The 25,691-nt window shown below is 44.8% G+C and overlaps 1 protein-coding gene across 4 annotated transcripts in view; it reads right to left on the reverse strand.

Moving 5' to 3' along the window:
- Positions 1 to 25,691, reverse strand: part of Gria1 (glutamate ionotropic receptor AMPA type subunit 1) — a 254,230-nt gene that overhangs the window by 223,668 nt on the left and 4,871 nt on the right. The window lies entirely within an intron of this gene.

Below are 25,691 nucleotides of genomic sequence, written 5' to 3' on the forward strand. Positions count from 1 at the left end.
ACCTTCCATCACATTGGCATTTTCCACCGGGTAAGTGTGTGTGGTAAGGGATTTGTTTCCCTGTGTGTGGACTCTAGTGTGTAGCAGCATTGTGTGTATTCCTAGCCAACTGCAGAGCTCTAGAGTTCAATAGGCAATGCAGGTCCCCACAGGCTTTCTTTCAGCAAAGTAAACAGCAGAATCCTTCAGAGAGCCCAAGCTGATATTGCTAAGCACGAGTATGTTCACTATTTATCCAAGGCCAATGCTGCTAAAAGATAGTAAATATGTCCCCAACGACCACACGGGCTTTAATAAGGTGATCTTGAACTTTCTTGTTCACGGGTGGGGGGAGTGGGGGGGGAGAACAATTCTTCCCTGGGGATACCCACAGAACTTATGATTAATTATCAACTGCAATTTACAACTGGGAACTTGTCTTTTCTTCAGTTCAGGAACAGGTTGTTTTGGACCATCCATTTATAAATCCTTGAGCTAATGCTACCTCGGTTTGAAGCAAAGTCAAGTGTTATCAGAGAAGCTTAATCAACCTGGAAAAATTCATGTGGTGTGAAGTTAGTCTCCGAGAGACAAAGGGCGTATGTGTTCTCTCATTAGTGGAAATTACATCTAAAAAAAGATAAACATATATCAGCTGGGTGCTGGTGGCTCAGGCCTAGAATCCTAGCTACTCAAGAGGCTGAGATCGGAGGATGGAGGTTCAAAGCCAACCAGGGAAGGAACGTCTGTGAGACTCTCATCTTTAATACACTACTTGGAAAAAGGCCAGAAGCAATGCTCAAGTGGTAGAGTGCTAGCCTTGAGCACAGAAGTTCAGAGATAGCATCCAGGTCCTGAGTTCAAGCCCCAGGACCAGCACAAAAATAAACAACAAAAAATATATCCAAACACATACTGGACCATATGACTTTATACAAGATACAACTGAGTACTTTATATCGGTGTGGCTTTCTAGGGTGTATTGCTTTTAAATCATTAGCAGATATTTTAACAAAATGGATAGGAAAAACAAAAACCAACCTAAAATAATATCGTTTCTGTGGGTTGCTGGAACTAATGAGAGCACGGCACTGCCTGGTTTCTGCTCGTCAAGTTTGAAGTGGTGATGGGGTTTCAGGAACGATGCTGAGTTCACTCTGAATTCCTTAAAGGGGGGGGGGGAGGAAGCACAGATTCAGGAGGTCTGGGAGGGGTGGGGGACTTGGAGCTGATGTAACAACTGGTTGCTAGGTAACCTTGGTTGCTAGGTAACCTTGCTGCTGCTGGTCCAGGAGAAGACCTTCAGTATCACTTGCTGGTCTTGTATTGTGTTATGTTGTGCCATCATGGGGCTTGAACTCAGGACCTGGGCACTGTCCCTGAGCTTTTTTTTTTTTTCTCAAGGCTGGTGCTCTACCACTTGAGCCACAGCTCCACTCCACTTCTGTTTGATTGTTTTGGAGATTCATTAAAGGTTAAGAGTCTTATGGACTATCCTGCCTGAACTAGCTTCAAATCCCAATCCTCAGATCTCAGCCTCCTGAGTAGCTAGGATGACAGGCGTGAGGCACTGGTGCCCGGTACTTGCTCATTTCTTCAGTGGCACAGGCTCTGAAGAGAGCTAGGGCAGGCCGGCTGGATTCCTACCCAGCCACTTAGCAGCTGACCCAATGGCCTAGTTACCTGAGTCTTCTGGGTCTCCCATGTTTGCACCTGTTAAATGAGTTGTTCTGGGAGTTGAAATGTGTTACTACTAACCTGCAGGGTTACTGTGCTAAGTATATTGAGCTCAGGGTGAGTTCTCCAGCTTAGCCCTGAAATGATGGCTGTTCTAAGCTCCTTTCACACAGGTGGCCCCCACGGGCTCATGTCTGTAATTCCAGATTCACCACAGACCCTGTGTATCATGGCGCCTCGGATGAGTGGGTGAACAAAAGACACAGGACAAATAAGACAAGCAGATGACATTGGACCAAAAAAAAATGCTTTGAAGGAAAATGAAATAGCATTAAAGTCGGAGCTTTACGGGAAGGTCTCTTTGAGGAGGAACCAGGACAGGTGAGACCATGAAAAAGAAAAGGGAGCCAAACATGCTGCTATCTAAGAAACATCCTCCAGGGAGAGGGGCGAGCCGAGGCCAAGGTCCTGAGGCAGGAAACAGCGCTGTATTCTGTAGAACTGGAGGAAGGTTTGACAGGCTGGATGGAATATGAATGCCAGGGTAAGGCTGGAGGGGAGCCGGCTCCAGGAGGAGAGCTTACAACCCAAGGGAGGGAATTGACATCGACAGAAGCAGAGCTTCCTCCTTTTACAAAGTCTCATGTTTTCTCTCCTGGGTGGAAATTAGATCTAGATTATAAACTTGTAGGAAAACATACACAGGGTCACATATATATATATATATATATATATATACATATATATGCTAATACATTTGTGTATGTCATTAATATACTATGAATTATGTATCCTATGCATACGGTGTATTTACTATAATATATGCAGGGGAGGATTACAATGGTGTGATTCCTTTCAACAGTGAATATAGACTTTAACAAAATGAATAGCAGGAAGCTAGAACTTATGGTGTGTGTGTGTGTGTGTGTGTGTGTGTGTGTGTGTGTGAAGTCAAGGGGAAGGGGAAGACAGAGAGGAGGGTAGGCAAATGCAGTCATAATATTTAAGGTACCTCTGTGGAAATGGAACTGGAAAAATTGAAGGGAGGGGTGAGGTTGGGAGAGACGGGGAGAAACAATGGGAAAAAATGACTTTTTTTTTTCCGTAGCGCTGCTCTTGAGGCTTGAACTCAGTGCCTCCGTACTATCCCTAAGCTCTTTTGCTCAAGGCTAGTGCTCTACCACTTGAGCCACAGCTCCACTTCTGGTTCATCGGAGATAAGAGTCTCATGGACTTTCTTTTTTTTTTTTTGGCCAGTCCTGGGCCTTGGACTCAGGGCCTGAGCACTGTCCCTGGCTTCTTCCCGCTCAAGGCTAGCACTCTGCCACTTGAGCCACAGCGCCGCTTCTGGCCGTTTTCTGTATATGTGGTGCTGGGGAATCGAACCTAGGGCCTCGTGTATCCGAGGCAGGCACTCTTGCCACTAGGCTATATCCCCAGCCCTCATGGACTTTCTTGCACCGTCTGGTTTCGAACTGGGATCCTCCGATCTCAGCCTCTTGAGTAGCTCCAATTCCAGGTGTGAGCCACAGGTGCGTGGTAGGCTTCAAGATGCATTGGCGTCACACAACGACCTGGTGAATGGAAATCCTTTGGCAGGACTCCTTATAGGTTGTATGGAAATCAATAAAATAAAGAATAATACTAGAGAAATTAAAAAAACATCTGGAGGGTGTGGCGGGGGGGGGGACGGGACATGAAGACAGGTTAGAGGGTTGATGCAAGAAAAGATGATGGGGCAGGGAACGCAGCATAGAAAATAGTGGAAGATGACAGCACAGTGGGAGATGGAAATGTGTCTTGGAGCTGACACAGACAGATTTACCGTGGAGGGAGGGAGGTGGGGGCGGCCATGGGGGTGGGGGTAGGGGTGGGGAGAACTAGAGGACTATTTCATGGGTTTAATGCACTCATCTCCAGCTGCGATGTCTTCATATGGAGCTGCCACTTAGCTTTCCATCTGCTCACATCTCACCTTTCCCTGGACTCCTTTTTATCCTCTCCCTTTCTTAGGGCCCATGGAGAGAGGGAGGGGGGTGGGGGGAGGGGGGAATCTTTCCAAGGCGCCCTGGAGGATCCCTTCCTCGATTTCCAAAGCTCTGCTGTCTGGCACTGTTCAGACAAACGACTGTCCCCCCAATTCCAGAGTCCTGTTCCCTGGGGAGACAAGGAGAATTTGCCATTCTTCTAGGGGTCATTAGCAGAATGGCCAGTCAGCAGGGTGACAAGAAAAGAAAAATGAAGCCTGCAGGGACTCTGGAGATCTAGGATGCCGGCAGGAAACCGGAAACACAGGAAATGGGAAACAAATTTAGTTGGAGAGAGAGGGGGCGGGGAGGGGGGGAGGCTGGAGGCTGGTTTGGATACTAGAGGGAATTGCAGGACCCTAAGAAAAGAGAGACTTATTTCCAGGGAGGGGGGAGGCTGGAGGCTGGTTTGGATACTAGAGGGAATTGCAGGACCCTAAGAAAAGAGAGACTTATTTCCAGCTGTTACGTCCGACCTGGGGAGGGCTCTATGCAGATGCCCCCACCTGGTTAAATCTCTACCCAGTTACCTGGGTAACCAGCATACCTGGAGGCAGTTACCCACCCCCCACCCCCCTTCCCTGAAGTTACTCAGGGTCCTGAAGACCTAGACAGTTGTATTTTGAAGCCACAGCCTGGAAAAAAAAAATCCTTGAGTCTTCAAAATAACCAGGCAAAAGACAGGCTTGAGGTGTGATTGGAGTGGTAAGGCACCAGCCAGGTGAACAAGTACAGTCAGTCAGAGGCTGACTTCAAACCAATTCCCTTGTTTGAATCAGTTTCTATGCCACACTGTACGGCTATCCTTGATTGAGATGGAGTTTTGCTAATTTTTTTTTCCCCCATGATTGGCCTCAAATGGCAATCCTCCAGTTTTCTATCTTCTGAGGAGTTGAGATTACAGGTGTGTACTAGAAAGCCCAGATCTATTTTTAGTTTTGCTTGAGAAATTTCCATATTGTTTTCCAAAAGAACTACCAATTTCTATGACCATCGAGAGTATGCCTTTTGAAATGGAAAGACTTGGGGAAAAATATCATATTAAGTGAAGTGAGCCAGGCCCAAAGAAACATACACTCTATGGTTTCCCTCACTTGTAGTAATCAGTATATGTCTAGGATAGTCCTAGCAGCGGATCACAATAGCTCAATAGCATATGACCATGTAAGATGATGCTAAGCCAAATGAACTCCAAGATATGGAAAATGAGGTTCTTCTTGTTTTCAATGTACTGTATAAAGTTCATTCTTTTCTCTTTCTCTTTTTTTCCCCCTTTGGCTTATCCCCTGTAGTCATTGTTTTGATTTTGGTACCGTGTCTTGTATATAAGTTTATCTGATTTGAAGAAGAGAAGGGGAATCGCAACATGGTGAGACAAAGGACAGAGGGTGAATCAATGCCACAGTGATACTCACAAGACACTAGGTTGGAAAATGAACTTTACAACTTGTGGGGTGGAATGGGAGGGGGAGGAGGAAAGTGGGAGAAAAAAAAGAGGGAAGGGCGTAATGATGTTTGACAAGAAATATGCTCATTACCTGACTTATGTAACTGTAACCCCTCTGTACATCACCTTGACAACAAAATAAAATAAAACATTTTTTAAAAAGAGTGTGTCTTTTCTCCACAACGTTCTCAACACACATTCACTTTTAATAATTGTAATAGGGAGGCCAGATCTGCCCAGTGCCATCAATAGCTGTGGAGGGACTTCAGGTTGACTCCAGCTCAGATTAGAGCAGAAGCCAACTCCATCTCCACTAAGCCCTCCCCCATCCTATCCAGGGAAGCTCCCCTTTACTATGTAGATTGACTACCTGAGGCCTGGGAGCTTCAAGGGAACCTGTGTCCTCCTCTTTATTATGATAAGTTATGTAGATTAACCACCTGAGGCCTGGGAGCTTCCAGGGAACCGGCTATGAGTAGGCATATCCGCCTGCATCATGTGAGCCCCGCCAAATCCATGCGTCAATTCTAACTAGAATGATAGGTTAGTTCAAATGAATATTATGAGACAGACTGTAACTCTATTGGCCACCTGCGTGCGGCCTAGCATGCTCTGTAAGTGTTGTATCTTTATTGGTCACCTGTGTGTGACAAGTTTGTCTGTGATGTTTGCCTTATAACCAGGCTGGAAGGCCACACAGACACGCGGTCCCAGCTGCACAGGTGTGCACAGTCCCAGCTCCCGAGTCTGGCTGGGCCCTGATCCTGCACACGTGGTCGGCAGTTTCGGCTCCCGAGTCCGGGCTGCGACCAAGGCCGGTCGGTTCACTTTTTGTTCACTTTTTACTTCCCCAATAAAACTGTCTTTTTGTCACCTTGTAGCTGGAGACTGTGTGGTGGACTCTTGGGGGAACCAGGAATCCCCTCCCTTGGGGGGGACCCTGTTTCATTGTAGCGAACCCCCACTCTACTTCAATAATAATAGTCATTCTAACACATATGGTCGTGGCATTCTGGTTTGCATGTCTCTGTCGATGAATACTTTTCAGCATTTTTTCATGTGTATGCTGATAATTACTGCATGTTCTTTTTAGAAATACCTATTAGGGTCTTCTGCCTAATTTGTGTGTGTGTGTGTGTTTCAATTCTAGGACCTGAACTCAGGGCCTGAATGCCAATCTTTGACTTTTCCACTCAAGACTAGCACTCCACCACTTGGAGCCATAGCTCCACTTCTAGCTTTTTGTGCTGGTTAAGTAAAGATAAGAGTCTCACAGACTTTCCTTCCTGGGCTGGCTTCAAACCATGATCCTCCGCTTTCAATCTCCTGAGTAGCTAGGATGATATGCCACAGGTGCTCAGCTTTTGCCCATACGTTTTAAAAAAAATAGTTACTGATTTTTATGTTAAATGAAATCCCTGTCAAAATTCAATGTATTTCTAGTACACACACACACAAAAAAATCCCTCGCATTGCCAAACAACCTGGAGGGAGAGAAAACAGCAAGACTCTAATCACTGCATTACCCGATTGCAAAATATTACAAAATTACAATAATCCAAACAGTATAATACTGCCTAGGAACCGATAGATACATTGAACAATGGAACACAGTAGACAACCCAGAATTAAATCCACACAACTACATAGCCAATTGATTTCCTACAAAGTTGTCAGAAACATAGAATGAAGAAAAGCGAGCCCTTTGATCAATGGTTGCCAGGAAACAACAACAGCAACAACAACAAAAACTATCCACAGATGGGACAATAGAATTGGACTCTCATCTCACTATTTATAGAAGAACAAACTGCAAGTAGATTAAATATCTAAATGTAAGGCCTTAAACTAAAAGAACTAGGAGGAAGAAGATAGGGTAAGCAAGAGGACAGGGGTAACTTTTGCAAATGACCCTGAAAGCACAGATAAATTCAAGCAGTGTGTGTGTGTGTGTGTGTGTGTGTGTGTGTGTGTGTGTGACATGAACCCTCACACTGTCACTTGTTTTTCCAAACAAGCCTAGTGCTCTATCACTTGAGACACACACACACACACACATACACTTCCTGCTTTTAGCTGCTTCACTGGAGATAAGAGACTCACAGGCTTTCCTGCCTGTGTAGACTTTGCACCTTGATCCTCCCATCTCAGCCTCCTGAGGGGGTGGGATTACTAGCATGAGCCACCAGCCCTGGGAAGTCAGAAAATCGTGTAGAAACTTGTCAAGCTGGGATATCCCATGGTCCCAGCCAGCCACAAGGTTGGTCGTTTGTGAGGATTTTCCTGGCTGCCTGTGTAACCAAGCAGCTATTTCCCCAGTCCCCTGGCTTTCCATTGTCACGATCGCAACTGAGTGGAGGGTTCTTAGGCAAGTATGGTGGAGGTCTAGAGGTGTTTTGCAGCAATTGGGAAGGACTGTACAATCGTGTTAAGCAAAATCGAGCTGGCATTTGCTTAGACAACCTTTCTTTTCTATTTATTTATTTTTTGCCCATCCTGGGGCTTGAACTCAGGGCCTGAGCACTGTCCCTCTGCTTGTCTTAATCAAGGCTATGGCTCTACCACTTGAGCCACAATGCCACTTCTGTTTTTGTTGTTGTTGTTTTCTGAGTAGTTTACTGGAGAAAGAAGAGTCTCACAGCCTTTCCTGCCTGGGCTGGCTTTGCACCTCGATCCTCAGATCTCAATCTCCTGAGTAGCTAGGGTGACAGGTGTGAGCTCTGGGTGTGTCTCGCTCACAGGCTAGATATTACGCTCAGCAATTCACGAGCAATTATTTTCGTTTTACATTCCAAGCCATTCATGAGAGCAAATATGATTAACCCCATTTGACAGCGATGGACATGGAAACTCGAGAGATAATGACATAATTTTCTCCCCATGTTTCACAGGTGAGGAGTGGCAGATGGGGAATATTTGCCACTCAGGTTGGAGCCCACCAAGGCCCCTCTTTATGGTCAATGCTCAAACCACAGGGGGAAAGAAGGCTTTGAAAGCAGCCAGAGAGCCATGGGGGGGGGGGGGGAGACAAAGAAAGAATTCAGGAGCGGGGACCTGATAAATGATGTGGGTCTGTAGGCATTCACACACAGTGAGACCCACGGAGAACACAGGAGAAGAACAGAAAGGCACAATACCCATGGGCCTCTGATCACACAAAAGAATATTTATCCAAGTGAACTCCAAAAAACAGAAATAAGAGGATTCCCCTCCTTTTTTGGGGGGGGGGGAGCTGTTTTTGTTTTCTTTCCTTTTTTGTTTTTGCCAGTCCCAGGGCTTGAACTCAGGGCCTGGGCACCTGTCCCCAAGCCTCTTTCTGGTCTACCCCTTGAACCACAGCACCACTTCTGGCTTTTTCTCTGTGTGTGGTGCTGAGGAATCGAACCCAGGGTTTCATGCATGCTAGGCAAGCACTCTACCCCTAAGCCACATCCCCAGCTCTTCTTTCCTTCTTGATCTGTATGCTCCTTTATCTGTCTTTGGGAGGGTAAGGGGAGGCACAGAAATGGAGGGACAAAGGGTACACAAATGCAGCAGGGGTCCTCACTAGACACAATGTGGAAAATGAACCCTACAACTTGTGGGTGAGGGGACGGGAGGGAGACACTGGGAAAGAGTCAGAGAAGGGGTGACATTGTCCCAAAAGAAATGCACTCATGACCTGACTTATAGAACTGGAACCCCTCTATCTATCACCTTTATCCTAACAATAAAACATTTCTCACCCTATGAAAAATAAAAGAATTAGGGAGTGGTCCAGCTAGTTCCACCATGAAGCTAATAAGTAAGAGAATCAGGCTTTAAGTCTGACTGCCCTACCTCCATCTTTCGGCTAGATCTCACTCTGGCTCATGAACGGCCTCAGGGGGGCCAAAGAAAAGGCCAAAGTAGAGGATGTCAGAAAAATCACCCCTGTGTGCATCGACTCTCTTCTGCTGGCATAGGTTTTCCCGGGGTTCTGCGTTGGCGGGGGAATTCAGAGTATTTGTGGAGAACAGCTGTGCATATTTTCTTGGTCTAGTGAGATGAAGAGAGGTGGGAGGGAGGCTGGGCGGTGGGCCAGCTCCCAGCATGCACCGCTCTCACCCACCCCAGAGTTGGTCTCTAGGATTATTCTTTCTTTGTCGTTGGGCCTCGTGCATGCCCATCCACCCTTCCTTTTTCCCTTGGCGTCCTCTTGCTCTACGGCGGGTTTACACCTCAGTTCTATCCATTTGCTTAGGCAGCCAAGATGGACACCCTCCACTTCAAATAGCCAAAGTTGGTTGTCTCTCAGATCTGGAGGGGGGGGATAGAGGGTGGGCAGGAGGGAAGATGTGATGTGGTATATGTTTGCAGTGTATAGGAAGACAGGGGGAAGGGAAAATGTGGGTGTCCTTGTTCCACCATGACAACCTAGCATCACTACCACACGGACCCAAATCATCCGGTGGCAGACATAAAGCAGAGTAAAGCAGGCACTAAGTCTCATCAGCTAGTGATAAGCGCATGGGTAAAGGGAGGGACTGTGGGGTTTAGAAAGTGCACAGTCTACCCTGTTTTGTCCAATTCTGGTGTGTGTGTGTATGTGCGCGTGCATGTGTATGTGTGTACAAACAAGTTAGTACTGGGCTTATGCTCTGGCTTAGGTGGCTGACATTCCACCAAGTGAGCCATGTCTCCCAATGTAGGCCGATTGCAGGTAAAACCCTCTCTACTTCCTCTCCCCAGGCCCCCATTCAAACCTCCTATCTCAGCCTCCTAGGTAACTAGGATTACAAGAGGGAGCCATACGGGTGGTGCCCAGCTTCCATGCTGATTTCTGTTCGTCCGTTTGTTTTAGAAAATGAGAAACAGCAACACGTGAAAAGGGTCCGCAACATCTTAACCGGAACCTCTTCTGTGTTGTTTCATCTGGAATGACTAAATGGGGTGTTCTTGTCATCACATCCCCTCTCCCCGCACCCCCCCCCCCAAGAAAACCTGCTCTTGACTTCATGTTCACAAGCGTCCTGCATCAACTAGAAAGTTCCAAACGTCCTTAGGAAGCCAGTCCCTGGGTGAGAGGGGGAGGGAGAATCGGTACTCTGTATTGTGAGGCATTAGGAAGCTTTCATCTGGGGGTGATTCTAGTACCTACTAACTAAAACCAATGTGGTTTGGTTGAAAACAAGATCTTTGGAGATCTTGTATTCTTCAGTACTGCCCTTCTCTAGACAAAAGCCAGCCTCTCCTTCAAATGTATCTTCTCATTATACCCCCAAATCCATATGTTAATCTCTACAATCTACCACCACTTTCAACCCCATTCCTATAGACAGGGGTCTATAGGGGTCTTTCCTGTCCACGGCAATCTCTAGGTCTACAGGAGAACTTTGTGATCAAGGTAAAATAAACAAGAATCCACAAAGTCATCTTAGTGCATAAGGCAAATGATCTTCATCAACATCATCACCATCACTATCATCATCATCATTTTACGAAAAGAATATTCACAAATGGCCTCACTGATCAATGTTTCTTTTTTTTTTTGGCCAGTCCTGGGCCTTGGACTCAGGGCCTGAGCACCATCCCTGGCTTCTTCTCAAGGCTAGCACTCTGCCACCTGAGCCACAGCGCCCCTTCTGGACGTTTTCCATATATGTGGTGCTGGGGAATCGAACTGAGAGCTTCATGTGTAGGAGGCAAGTACTCTTGCCACTAGGCCATAGTCCAGCCCCTGATCAATGTTTCTTAAAAGATAAGTTTGTTGTTGTTGTTGTTTTAAATTGAAGCTGGGTGCTGGTGGCTCACGCCTATCATCCTAGCTACCTACTCAGGGGGCCGAGCTCTGAAGATCACGGTTCAAAGCCAGCTCGTTTAGCAAAGTCTGTGAGACTCTTATTTCCAATGAACTACTTAGAAAAAGCTAGAAGTGGCGCTGTGGCTCAACTAGTAGAGGGCTAATCTTGAGCACAAAGAAGCTTAGGGACAGTGCCCAGGCCCTGAGTTCAAGCCCCAGGACAGAAAATAAACAAACAAACAAAAACAAAACAGAAGTCATCTTTAAGTAGCTCCATAAAGGGAGATGCAATTCAACATGTCACCTTACGAGTACCGTGCCTTTTGATTTCACGTCACCCTTTCCCTCTTTCTTCCCCCACCCCCCGTCTCTTCCAACCCCACCTTCCCCTCAACTTATATGGTTCCATTTCACATACGTACATTGCATATTGACTGGGTTTACCTACCACCTTCCCCTCTTCATTTGTCTCCTCTCTTTCCCATAGGCCCTTTTCCCCCAACAACATATGCTCCAGCTTCCTGCTATTCGTTTTGTTAAACTGTAAGTTGTTCAAAATAAAAAAAGAGTCTAATTCCGATGAATCCTTTCATCCTAAAATTCACGGAGTGGCTCAGCCCTCAAACAGTAGTCAACAATGCCCTATATTTCACTCCCAACAGCAACCAGCTATATATATATAAATTTAGCTAAAGTACATTTTCTTGTCATTCTCAAATAACTGCAGGACCAAATTTAAATATTATTTGATTTTTTTTTCCTTTGGAAAGCAACTGACTCTTAGCAAGACCTGGAGATTGCAAAGAGCTCTCTTTGGCAGATGGGTAATGGAAACAAGTAGCAAAGTGGCTCTATTTTGGGGGAGTTTTGTTGTAGCTGTCATTTCCAGATCAAAGAGGCTTTGGATCTAGATATTTCCTAACTAAATTACAAAAATCCTATCCAGGGCCTTTTTATTCTCCAATGCCCTTCATTTCAACAAGAACACTGGATTTCCTGATGAAGGCTCTGGAGGGCATTTTCAAAGAAGCTTGTCACCAGAAACAATTAAATTGAACAAACAATAATAGCTCCCATTTATCGGGGCACTGATTCTGTGCCAGGCCTTATGCTAAGCATTTTCTGTGTCTGTCTCCTTGAGTCTACACAATTCTTAAGAGGAATGTGGTATTACTGCCACTTGACAAAATAAGAAACCAGGACTTGCAGAGGTTAAGTCGATTATAAAAATCACCCAGGATTCAAAATTAGCTCTGAACCATTATACAATCCCTACTGATGTGTGTGTGTGTGTGTGTGTGTGTGCGCGCGCGTGTGCACACTCATACTGGGTGTGAACTCAAGGCATTTTGCTCTCACTTGTCCTGTTTTGCTCAAGGCTGAAGCTTCTAGCCCTTGAACCACAGCTCCGCTTCCAGCTTTTTTTTTTTTTTTCTGGTTAGTTGGAGATAAGAGCCTCATGGATTTTTCTGCCCAGGCTGACTTTGAACTGCGATCTTCAAATCTAAGCAGATATGAGCCACAGTGGTCAGCCCTGGAGATATTTATCAAACACCATTCTAGACAAATTCAGATTCTCTTTGTTCTCTACTTTCAAAGAGTTGAGGGTCTCAAAAGTAGGTGCGGCCTTTCCTTAGGTTCAGAAGGTAGAAAGTCAAAATAATGATAGCATGAGAGAGAGTTTGTATTTGGTGGGTATATTTGAAATATACTAGGAAGATTGAAGGGATGGGTGGAGTTGGGAGAGATGGAGGCGAAGGATAAAAAGACTGGTATTGATCAAGAGGTGTTGTGCTCATAAATTGACACAACGAATTGAAACATTTTCTGTACAACTGCTCAGCGAACAAGTGTATTTTTGTCATCATTTGATTTGAACAGCAGAGTAAAGAGACACTAGCATCTGCTTAATAATAGTAATAGTTTAGGCACTGAATTCTTCCTTATATAGACCAAGATTTGCACTACAACTGTGCAATCGGATTATGAATTAAATGTTCATACTTAAGTATGCCTATCACTCTAACTAGGATATGCACTCCATGAAAACTGGGCTGTATTTGCCATTTCCCAGTGTTCCAGCCATGACTGGTAGTTTTAAATACACAGTAGTTGTTTATAGCAGTCAGTTATTGCTTCAGAACAAAACAGCCCCCTTCCTCCAGTTCAGTAGTATATAAAAATATTTTTCTCTGAGGCTCACAGGTCTTCAGGTCAGAGAGTCAGCATAGCAGGAGACTTTAGTGGGTTTGTCACAGTCCCTCTGTTGTTTATATTTCCCTTTCTTCTGGGACCAACAATCACTCTGTTCCATTCGCTCCTCATGACCTCTGGTGTAAACCTGCCTATTCATATCCACATTTCCAAACCAGAACATAGTGTTCATGGATCAGAAAAATACTGTATACTCAGTTCATGGAGTTAGGGCAAGGGATTGAGAAGTGCCAAATAAGCATTTTCATCTATCACAAAACACACCCATCCATGATGGATTAAGTCGGCATGGTCTACTGGGTCAGTTGACCTTGGTAGCTAAATGAACCTCATCCTAGTGATTACCTCCTGGGGTCCCCTTCACACATGCATTCCCACTGCACATCTGTAACCTGGGATGAACCAACAACCAGCCTAAGATCTCAGCCTGTGTGGTGTGTGATCCTGGCTCTCCCAAAGGCCTCTTCTTTAGGCCTGGGGAAGGTATTATTACACACACACATACACACACACACACACACACACACACACAAACAACAAAAAAAACAACTAGAGGAGATGGAACCAATTAGAAGAATCTACCATCTGGTGGTGTGAGCTTATCAGATTTGCAGCCAACATTCCAGCTGGGACTATTAAAGGGTTTGTGCACCACAGCTTGAGTGAGCAGAGTAGGAAATATCTTGGTCATTGGCAGAGAGTATAGGTGTCTTGGAATTACCATGTATTTTAGAGCTGATGGCCCTAAACATGGGGTCAAAACGTCACCTGCCTTGCCTGCCCTCCTCAGCCCCCCGCAAGGAAGAGCCATGTGCATAGATAGCACTTTCTAGAACTGTTCCAGGAGCACAGACATCCCAAAGATCCTGGTGGCTACAGTGTCGCCTTAAGAAGGAAGCCTGCGACCCATCTGGGTTTCATTTAATAGCAACAGTGCCAGGACTTCTGGGAAAATGACTAGCAAGAGAAGATCGCTTTCCACTGGACTTTGAGCGAATAGGTGAAGAATAGTAGGGCTGGGAATTCAAGGTAGCCTCTACGTGCCTGAAGAAAAGCCACGCTAAAAATCTAGGGACCAGGTATCAAACTCACTTCCCTTCCTTCCTTCCTTCCTTCCTTCCTTCCTTCCTTCCTTCCTTCCTTCCTGCTTTCTTATTTCTTTCTCTCTCTCTTTTTTTTTTTAAATAACACTAGAGATTGAAGCTAGGGTCCTGTGATACCATGCAAACACACACTACTATTTGAGCAATTTCCCAGTCCTTTTGTTTCTTTTTTTTTTTTTTGGCCAGTCCTGGGCCTTGGACTCAGGGCCTGAGCACTGTCCCTGGCTTCTTCCCGCTCAAGGCTAGCACTCTGCCACTTGAGCCACAGCGCCGCTTCTGGCCGTTTTTCTGTATATGTGGTGCTGGGGAATCGAACCTAGGGCCTCGTGTATCCGAGGCAGGCACTCTTGCCACTAGGCTATATCCCCAGCCCCCGTCCTTTTGTTTCTAAGACAGATGCTTGCTGTCTTTCGCCCAAGCTACCCTCAAATTCATGATCTTTCTTCCTTTACTTTCTGAACACAGGATTTTTTAACTTAAAAAAAAATATCTTTCAATAGCTGCAGAAAGGGGCTTGAGTTCAACTTGCCATGTAAGTACAATGCCTCCTGGTCCATGTCAGCCCTTCTGTCAGTCTCCCCCATCTCCCCCACCCCCACCCAGCCCCTCAGTTACCTGGTTCCATTTTCGCACAGGTACCTTGACTGTTACGACTGTATTCATCCATTCTCCCTGTCTCCCTTCATCTGGCCTCCGCCTCTTTTCCCCCTCCTCACAACAACATATGTTCCAGCTTCTGGTATGCCTTTTGTTGAACTGCAAGTTAGTGGTTCAAAGGAGTTATACAAGTTATCCCTGCAGATACCATCATTTAATAAACTTGCTTATGTATTCATATGTAATATATATGTACATATATGTATATACATATGTGTATGTATATATGCATATGACCATATATATATATATTTTTTTAATTTTTTTGCCAGTCCTGGGGCTTGAACTCAGGGCCTGAGCACTGTCCCTGGCTTCTTTTTGCTCAAGGCTAGCACTTTGCCACTTGAGCCATTGTGCTACTTCTGGCCTTTTTCTATATATGTGGTGCTGAGGAATCAAACCCAGGGCTTCATGTATACAAGGCAAGCACTCTTGCCACTAGGCCACATTCCCAGCCCGACCCTATATATGTTTTCATATAAGTTTATAATTTATCTCTAACTTCCACAAATAAGATAAAACATGCATGTGCCTTTTGTTTCTCTGAGCAACACTTACTTTACCTAACATAATTTCCCCCCTAGATCCACCCATTTCCTTGCAAATGATATAATATTTTTGATGAATAAAATATTTATGCATTATACATAATATATATCCCATTGTGTAATATATATTTCATCTTATGTCTATTCTCTCTTCATCCACTCATCCTGTATAGGGTATCTCAGTCTTAATGAAGTCATCGAAATCCTTTAATCTAGAGATAGCTGATATCAAAACTTTTTAAGTAATTGGATTTCTGTCACTTGCTACACAGCAACCTGCAAAAATGGAGCTAGCCATTCATTGTCCCTTTAAACGGGGATTTCTTAAACCTAATGCCCAAAGATTCAGTTCGTTCTTGTGGATGGAATCCTTAAATGAAAAGAAATGCTTTCAGATTTTCTTTTTTTTTTTTTGTGGCTAACATTTGGGCCCCAGGATAAGTAAACTTGGTTGTAAGATTCCATTTTCCCCATCCGCAACATAGATTCATTCACAGCTAATGACCACCACAGCAAAGATGAATTATTCACATTGTCCTTATGATGCATTTACATTAATTGATAAGAAGCCTGGTTAATTATATTACTCCACATCTGCCTCGCGCTTCTGATTTTTCAAAGCTCTTTTACATAAGCAGTGGCATTTGTTCTCATGACCCAAAGACTCTGGTTTTACCATCCCACAAAGACTCTTCAAGGTCATGCAAGTTACTGTCAGAAGTGGCATTGAACAGACACTCTCAAATCCTTCATGCACTAATTTTATTCTGTCAGATGTCATTGTGGATTGTTCTACTGCTCCTTAAGGATCATAAAGCCAGAAAGAATATACACAGATGACTGAAAAATTTCAGGGTCGTTATCTCAGTGTTTTTCTGTTTTGTTTTGTACCACCAGTCCTAGGGCTTGAACTCTCAGCCTGTGATATCCCTGCCATTCTTTCTCTCAAGTCGATTGCTCTACCATTTAAGCCACAGTACCACTTTTTCTGAGTAGTTTCTTGGAGATAAGAGTCTCATGGACTTTCCTGCCCAGGGCTGGCTTTAACCACGATCCCCATATCTCAGCCTTTTAGGAGCTGGGATTACAGGTGTGAGCCACCAGCTCATGACATTGCTTTTAAGAAAAAAAAAAGTTAGAAATAAACTAGATACCCAATAAAAGGGGATGGAGTTAAAACATTAGGACACAGATGTACAACAGGCTTTGAGAAAGCCATTAGAAAGGAATGCAAAACAGCAAAACGTAACATAAATATACTAAGTAAAAAGTCCTGTTACAAAACAATAAATAAATCCACCAATTTCTAAGTTGCTCTCTTCCCATAAAAGACAGGAAATTTATCATCTTTAGTAGTATGATTACATAAATTCGGTTTGGTGCTTCTGTTCCCTTGGTTTTCTGTAATGCAATACAGCACTTTTGTACATAAAGTGAAAGATATTAGCTGTGTAGCCAGTGGCTCCTGCCTGTAAACCCAGATACTCAGGAGGCTGAGATCTGAGGATTACGGTTCCAAGCCAGCCAGGGCAGGAAAGTCTGTGAGACTCTTATCTCCAATTAGTCACCAGAAAACCGGGATTGGAGCTGTGGCTCAAAGTAGTAGAGACTAGGCTTGGGCAGCAAAAGCTTAGAACAATACCCAAGCTGTGAGTTCAAGCCCTGCAACTGACAGAGAGTGAGAGAGGGAGGGAGAGAGAGAGAGAGAGAGAGAGAGAGAGAGAGAGAGAGAGAGAAGAGAGATCAACTTTCATGAACCATCTAGGACCCATATAGCAAATGTTGAGCCAGGAACCCTGTCTCAGCCTCCCAAGTGCTGGGATTACAGGCATGTATCACCATGTACACTTGACCAGAAAGACAGAAGACTGACAGAGAAGTTGCAGAAGGAACAGTCCATAGGTGCAAAAGCTGGAGACAGCCATGTATATTTGATGACTATCATTATCTCCCCATAGCCAGAGACTGAGAATCAGTGGAATGAGCGACTTCCTTATTGATGAATTGATGGAGAAATCAAACTTATTTGATGGTGTTGGCAGGCTCTTCACTATTCCAGGCACTGCACTCAATCACCTAGAGGCAAATCCAGCAGCTCACTCAGTATACCCTCCTCAGCTTCTCCATCCTTCAGTGTCTGTCCTTCCCTCCTGCCCCCCCTTGCCAGACTTCATCCCACATTGGTGACAGGAGAAAGGGAACCAAGGCAACCGGAAGTGTTCTGAACCACCTGGCTCCTGGTGTGAACAGGGAGGGCCATGTCTCTGCTTCAAACTCTTGGTTGGGTTCTGAACAAGCTCAAAATCCATGGCAAAAGCTTCCCCTGGCCATCCTCTCTAAGCCTCAGGCTTCCCCGTGACGCCCCCACAGGCCTCTGCTTTGCTTTCTCGTAGCATTCTCCACCTGTTCTCAGCCCCATCCAGTTCCCAGCTCAGACGCCTGCTCGTGCCTCTGTACAGAGTTCATGCCTCTTGCATTGCCACAGACTCATCCAGAAGCAACTGCGATCCTTTCTCATCAGGTAGTGTCCCTTATGATGATGCATTCCTTGGTGAGATTATTTGATTCCTTTGCCACCCCCCCCTCGCTGGTAACTTCCATGGGGGAGAAGGTGGGCTGATTTCTGTTGTAGTTCTCAGCCACAGGGTAAATATTTGTCAACTAAGGCCAAGAGGAAGGGCAAGGGTCCTGCGTTTGCAGGCAGAACGTGGCCCGTTCAACCTGGTAGAGGAGGGGCAGGGTGATTTTCAGAAGCTGAGTGGTTTAAGGACCCTCTCTCCAATTATAGGCTAGAGCGCCGCTTTCCTCCCTGGGATTTCCCACAAATTCTCAGCCCTAGAAGGGCTTCGTTTTATAAATAAATAATGGTACAATTATTTATAAATAATAATTGTACCAAGATTACATGGGGACAGGATCACCCAGCAGTTTGAGTCCACGTCTTCAAATCTCAATTCCATGTACTAGACCATTGTGTTAGACAATATATATATATGTGTGTGTCTATATATATATATGTCTATATCATCTGTCTTCTAGCCTACCTTACTTTCTCATTTCAATTCAAACATCCTTGTTTGATAAAACCTAAATTCTTTCAACTGGAATTTTCTTTTCCTTCCCTGAATGTGTGTGTGTGTGTGTGTGTGTGAGAGAGAGAGAGAGAGAGAGACAGAGAGAGAGAGAGAGTGAGAGAGAGACAGAGGGAGAGATTGAGAGAGACAGAGAGACAGAGAGGCAGAGAGAGAGAGAGAGAGAGAGGCTTTCTCCATCACAGTAGTTTCTGTTTTTGTTCATTCCTGCTTCCTCTGCAAGAATCTGATCCCCTTAAGGGGAGAATCAATGCCTCGTACATTTCATTTTCCTCAATTCCTAGTACAATGTCTTGTAACAGCAAATGGATTTCATCCCAGGCATCCACTCTGACCAATTTGTAGTAGCTGCTTAGAACGCCATGGTGAGTGAGTCTGAGGTTGTGTGTGCATTCAAGAGCCAATATTCTGTGATCGATGCATGCTGTCTGAAAGGGTGTGGAAGGGGCGGTGATGGACACATGCCCCATGGAGGGCAGCATCAAGATCTGGTGATCGATGCATGAGGTCTGCAAAGGTGTGGAAGGGGCTGTGCTGGGGCACATGGGAGGTCAGCATAAAAGTGCATTGAGGCTGGAACAGGGGGCAGGGGAGATTGGGAGAGAGCAAGGGAAGGGGTGATATCATCCGACTTATGAGATGGTAGCCCCTCTGTCCACCACCTTTCTAATAACAATAGAAATTTCATTTGAAAAGTGCACTGGAAGAAGAAGCAAATAATCAGTGTGTCAGCTGGTTTGTCTAACTAACTCTGTCTACAGCCTCGAAGGGATCTTTAGCCAGAGGAAGAAATGTTCACAGATAGGTTTCTGTACACAAAAGCAGATGATCATGAATACTTTAAGAGTCAAGACTTAACCACAGACAACCATGGTGACACCTCTGTATCTTCAAGAGAGTGCACAGGTGAGGATGGAAGAGTGCGTCTCAGATGGTCACATCTACCATGGAGCTGTGGGCATCTGTCATGGAAGGGAAATTGTGCTGGTGCACAGGAAACAAATGCTGGGTTCCTCGGCTCATGAAACCAGCAGTTGTTGAAGTGGTTGAAGGAGAGGAGGAATATTGTGACTTTGCTGCTCAAAATAACCTCCTGGGCCTGATGGTTTGCACCTGTAATCCCAGCTACTCGGGAAGTAGAGAAAGATCTCTACTAAACCAGGCCAAAACAAACAAACAAACAAAACAGCTAAGGAGACCCCATCTCAACCAATAGACATAGTATGGTAGTTGACAGCAGTCATCCTAACTACTGACATAGACAGGAAGAGTTCTGTCCAAGGCAAGCCCCAGGCAAAACGAACAAACAAACAAGCAAAAAACAAGACTTTATTTAAAAAAATATAACTACAAAAATCAAAGGAGGGAGGGTTGAGATATAGCTTACGTGACAGAGAACCTTGAGCATGAATTTCCAGCTGTGGTACTACTCCCCTCAAAAAGAAAAGGAAAGCAAGCCAGGTACTAGCGGCTCACATCTGTAATCCTAGCTACTTAAGGGTGTGAAATCTGAGGATCAAGGTTCAAAGCCAGCCCAAACAAGAAAGTCCGTGAGACTCATATCTCTAATTGATCACAGAAAAAGCTGGAGGTGGCTCAAGTTGGTAAAGCACAAGCCTTGAGCAAAAGAAGCTCAGGGACAGCACCCAGGCCCAGAGTTCAAGCCCTAGGATCAGAAAGAAAGAAAGAGAGAGAGAGGGAGAGGGAGGGAGAGAGAGGGGGAGGGAGAGGGAGGGAGAGAGAGGGGGTGGAAGAGAGGGAAGGGAGGGAAGGAGGGAGGAAGGAAGGAAGGAAGGAGGGAAGGAAGGAAGGAAGGAAGGAAGGAAGGAAGGAAGGAAGGAAGATAGGAAGGAAGGGAAAAAGAAACATTCCTTGCACTCTATCACCAACATCTGCTCCATCTTTCGATCCTCGCTCCTACAGGAAGCCCTCTTGTTCAGAGCCACACTTTTTCTCCTGGCAGTCTTATTTAATCCGCTAAGTACACTGAATGGCAACATCTGTGCTGTCGGCCCACCCACTTTCCTGTCCAGAGATTGGCATTTCCAAGGAAAGGATGCTCGCATGCTTCAGGAAACCCCTGGAATGGCAGATGTTGCTGTTTGTGGTAAAAATCTCAGTCTCAGGAGCCTCACAGTAAAAACAGGGGTAATTGCCTTCCTGAAGTTGTGTAAACCTTAAACTATGCAGAAAAGGAAAGATACAATTTGTGGGTGGGAACCAAAAGGAAAAACTGGGAGAGAGTGAGGGAAAGGGGTGGTGATGTTCAAACAAGAAATGTGCTCCTAACCTGGGTGATGAGATGGTAACCCCTCTCTACATCATCTTTATACTAACAAAAATAAAACTTAAATAACACATCTATGAAATATTTGTTATAGAGCAGGCCTGCAAACTAGCTACTCAGGAGGCTGAGGTCTGAGGATGGTGGTTTTGAAGTCAGCCCAGGCTAGAAAGTCCATGAGGCTCTTATCTCCAATTAACCACCCCTCCAAAAAAGATGACAGTGGAGCTATGGCTCAAGTGGTAGAGCACCAATCTGGAACAAAAACGAGTGCCCAGACCCTGAAACACACACACATACACACACACACACACACACACACACACACACACACACACACTAAAAGAATGGAGAGGTTTCTGTTGGTTGCCAGTGCCTAAAGATTTGTTAGGATGCCCTTGAGCTTCTCACAAAGGTCCACAACAGAGAGAGACCCACTGTGATGAAGGATGCTACCTGCCATGATTGACAGGTAGGTCTCTCAGCATCCTTGTGATGTGTCCTTCTCCGGGTCTTACAGGCATTTGTTTGTGTGAAGGTATTTCCCGGTGTACACAGTCACATCAAGCTATTGACACACACCGACAAGACTTGTTAGACAGCAATTGATGTTCTGATGCTAGATGAGCTGACCTACAAAGACACAACACAGGCAGCACTGCAGGATGAAGGGACCAGAGTGCTCTGAGGAGTTGCTCTGAGTGCTCTGAGGGAGGGAAAGTGAGAAGAGTAGGCCGGATAGGAAAGAGGAGACTAAGGCGCTCTCTGTCCCATTCAGAGTTACATTACCTTTCAGGAGTGTGTGGTCAGGGTGTGTGTGCACATGTTATCCATACTAAAGCTTGAACTCAGAGCCTAGGTGCTGCCCCCTTCGTTCACCCATCTATTGCTAATTATTTATTTGTCGGTCATGAGGCTTAAAGTCAGGGCCTGGGAACTGTCCCTGAGCTCTTTTGCTCAAGGTTAGTGCTCGATCTCTTTGGGCCACAGCGCCACTTCCAGTTCACTTGGAGCTAAGAGTCTCACAGGGACTTTTCTGCCTGGGCTGGCTTTCAGCTGTGATCTTCAGATCTTAGCCTCCTGAGTAGCCACCAGTGCCCAGCTCCTCTATTACATTTTAAAGAAAGACAAGATAGCCATGTGTTGATGTGAACTTCCATCCATTTTTAATAGTGTCACGGCCCCCTAAAAGATGGCTCTGTGCTGGCACTGGCTTAGGGGCGGTCATCCGGTCACCCATTCTATAGTATTGGATGATGGTCAAATGGGGACCCTGAGTGGGAAAATCACTGGAGGTTAGAACTGGAGACATTCAGGTCAAACATCTCCCTTCCCTATGGTATCCTCCTATGCTATCCTCTCTGTCCTATCCTCTCACCTTGTCCTCCAGGAAAAATCCCTCTAAACATTCAGACGGATTCCACCACCATTTTCTGAGGACCCATCCATGCGTCCAGTACTCTATACCAATCACTGCTGTGACACATACATTACATTTTAATTTTCTCTTCCCTTAGGCCCTCTGATCCACTAGGGAGAAAGTCTTGCAGGGCAGGGAACATATCTTCGCTTTGTCTGTATTTCTGGTACTTACATCCTGCCTGGATTTGGTTAAGGGCTTTAAAAAAAAAAAAAAGTGCCCTAAAGAAATGGAAGACTTGTTAAGATAAAAGAGTTTCATCATGTGTGACTCCCATACTGACTACTGCAGGAGCCTTCCAGCTTCTACTTTTGAATATTCTGATTCGGGAAGCAGACTGTCATGCTGAGTCTTTCTATGACAGTAAGATCCTGGGTGAATTTTAGGAGTGCTTCATTTGGGGAACTCTTGGCTAAGTGATAGGCCCTTTCATAAGGAAAGGGGTGATCTTCTTTGTTGGACTTTATATTTCTAGCATCTGGCACCATACTTGGCAGAGGGTTAGATATCTGGGGCATACTTGCTGAAGGAATATGGATCAGTAAATGCAAAGGTAAGAATTAAATTGCCACAATGCTCCTTAGATCTCAAAACCCAAGCCCCCCAACTGGTATTCCATTCATTCCTTTAGTTATTACGTGTGCCATAAAGGCACCACCACTAGGCTGGATGGATGGCCAGGATGTAGTCCCCAGTCTATTCCACTTTGTGGATAGTTACCCTGGCCCCATCCCGTCTGTTCTCCTCACCACGGCCTCAAGGTATGTGGGTCACAGATTCCGTTCCTGTAACCCACAGTGATGGCAGACAAAGAAAGCTCTTAAGAAAGACAGGATGTAAAGACAGCATGCCCTCAGACTGGCCAGCTGGTGGTACCATGAATCTTCATCTTCCATCTTTCCTGCATCTCCTACTCCATAACCCTCACCCCCCTTCCCTTCTCCTGTGGATTGATACCTCTAGTTGGAGCCTTTCTGAGTGCACTTCTTCTCCCTTCCTTTCTATACCCTCTGCTGGAGGGATAATGAATCACAAAATGTACAGATATTTTTTAAATCAATAACAATAATTCTGTTTAAAAATAAGCCATGTTTTTTTTTTCTGGAGGTTAGATTGACTAGGGCAATTAACTATGACTCTATACTTCATGAAAACACACATGCTTTTCCTTAGCTTTTCATGCATGTTTAATGAGCCCATTCTGCCCAGAACCATGGTGTTCCCTTGAATGTGTTGTACCCAATTCAAATCACCGCAGATGTATAATCTTCCCAAACCCATAAACTACAGTGAACGTTGCCCGGAAGGGTTCACTAGCCTCATGTAAAAGTTAATAGATCTCTCCAGGCCGGCCAGGAATTACTCTGCCATTGTTTCCATCCAAATTGCTCAGTATTTCCTTTGATCTTGGAAGGATGAAGAAAAATGTACAGGTCAAAGCATACATAGATACATAGACAGATAGATATAGATATAGACAGCCTCAGAAAGTCTCCCAGAGCATCAGTTACTTGAGATCCAGAGTGTGTTTTTATTTATTTTTTTAATCATTTCTGTATTTCCAATATTTATCTCAGTCCATAGCTTTGGAGAAACACTTAATGGACACGTGAATGAAGGCACCAGGAATGCATGAAACATGGGCACTAGTATTTAGCTGGTATCAAGTTCAAAAACACAGGTCCATTGACTCTAAATCCATCAGCCATCCTGGACGACAGTGCCAGTACCATATATCTGCCTTCCTACTATACAACAACAAACTCTTATTTGCAACCAGGTGTTAGGTTATGAACGTAACAGCAGAGAAACATCTCCTTTTGCCTTAGAACGTTTCCTCCTATTTTTGCCAGTCAACATTTTGAGAGGGGGAAGGCAGTTCATCTTTTCCCACCAAATTCTGCTAGCGACAGTTCTCAGCAGTGTGAGTGAATACACAGGCTAACCACTTATTCATCTTGATGCTCTAAGCTAGTAATCCTTTTTGAGTAATGAACCCTTTTTGAAAGTATGACCCAAAGCTCTGGTGTTCTCGTCCCCAAAAGATATATGAACAGTTGCCTATGCATGCAAAGTATATGCATACTCTTAAACAGCTTATAGATATAAAAATGTTCAGTCCCAATTCCTTGTAGTACAGACTCTGGAGTAAGCCATATGAAAAAGTACGGGGGTTTGGGGAATCTGGTAATTAAATACCTACTCTACAGTATTCTACTTTCCAAGAGGATAGTTTCAAGGCTGGCACTCTACTGCTTGAGCCATACTTCTATGCCCAGCTTTTGGCTGGTTCATTGGGGTTAGGAATTGCCCTGGTTTGTCTGCCTGGACTGTCTTTTTTCTTTTTGCCAGTCCTGGGCCTTGAACTCAGGGCCTGAGCACTGTTCTGTCTTTTCTTTGCTCAAGGCTAGCACTCTGCCACTTGAGCCACAGCGCCACTTCTGGTCGTTTTCTATATATGTGGTGCTGGGGAATCAAACCCAGGGCTTCATGCCCTAGGCCATGTTCCCAGCCCATGCCTGGACTGTCTTGATGCTCAGATCTCAGCCTCTTGAGTAGCTAGGATCACAGGTGTGCGTCACCACCGTGGCTTTAGCTCTTTTTAAAGGGTAGTGAACAAAACAATATAGCCAGGATTTCCAATCTCAGCATTCCCAAAACACAGGACTTGCTGTTTTGTTAGGCTAATGTGCAAAACCCAGGTATAGTTTGAAATGCTGTTGTGTTTTTCTCCTGAAGGGATTTTATTACAAGGCCTTGAAAATACCTTCTCACTTGGTGAGTTCTCTTACTATGGTTGATTGTGTTACGATCACATTACTGTAAGGAACTTATGCATGGGAATGCAGACCTTGGAGATCACAAACCCTCCATTTATTTTTCAGGTAACTTTAGTATGGGTTACAGAACCTATTGCTGCTCCAGTTTCCTTTTCTCTAGAAGGAAGACAACCATTCCCCTGTAAGTTTCCTGTGAGGATTAAGTGAACCAACACAAGAAAAGCAACTAGTACATTACATGGGCAGCTGTCAATCTGAAATAAAGGGCGATGATGCTACTATCAATGTCTACAAAGTCCTTATCATAGTCCTTAATCAAAGGAACCTGATATAATTATAATGCCAGGATTCAACGCACTATTATCACCTAAGTGATCTTAGGGAGAAGGAGAATTCTGAATTCTCATTTTGAGACTTCTAAGACTATTCAGCACAAAACCTCCCGAGAGTCCCTAGATGGGAATGTGGGAAAGATATAAAACATGTGATCCATGCCTTCCACCATCCGTGGCTCCAGAGAAATTATGAAGCCACTTGGGGCTCACAAGTCTGGGGTGCCAATTGATTCTAGTTTCAGATCCCAAATGGTCCTTGTCCGTATCATGTATACTTTCCTGCCATGAATTCCCACTTGAGTCTAAGCCCGAGAGGGTTAAAAGTCTCTACGGATTAATTTTTCCACTTTTAACTGACATAAAAAAG

This window comes from Perognathus longimembris, chromosome 25, assembly GCF_023159225.1.
Source record: "Perognathus longimembris pacificus isolate PPM17 chromosome 25, ASM2315922v1, whole genome shotgun sequence".
NCBI classification, from domain to species: Eukaryota; Metazoa; Chordata; class Mammalia; order Rodentia; family Heteromyidae; genus Perognathus; species Perognathus longimembris.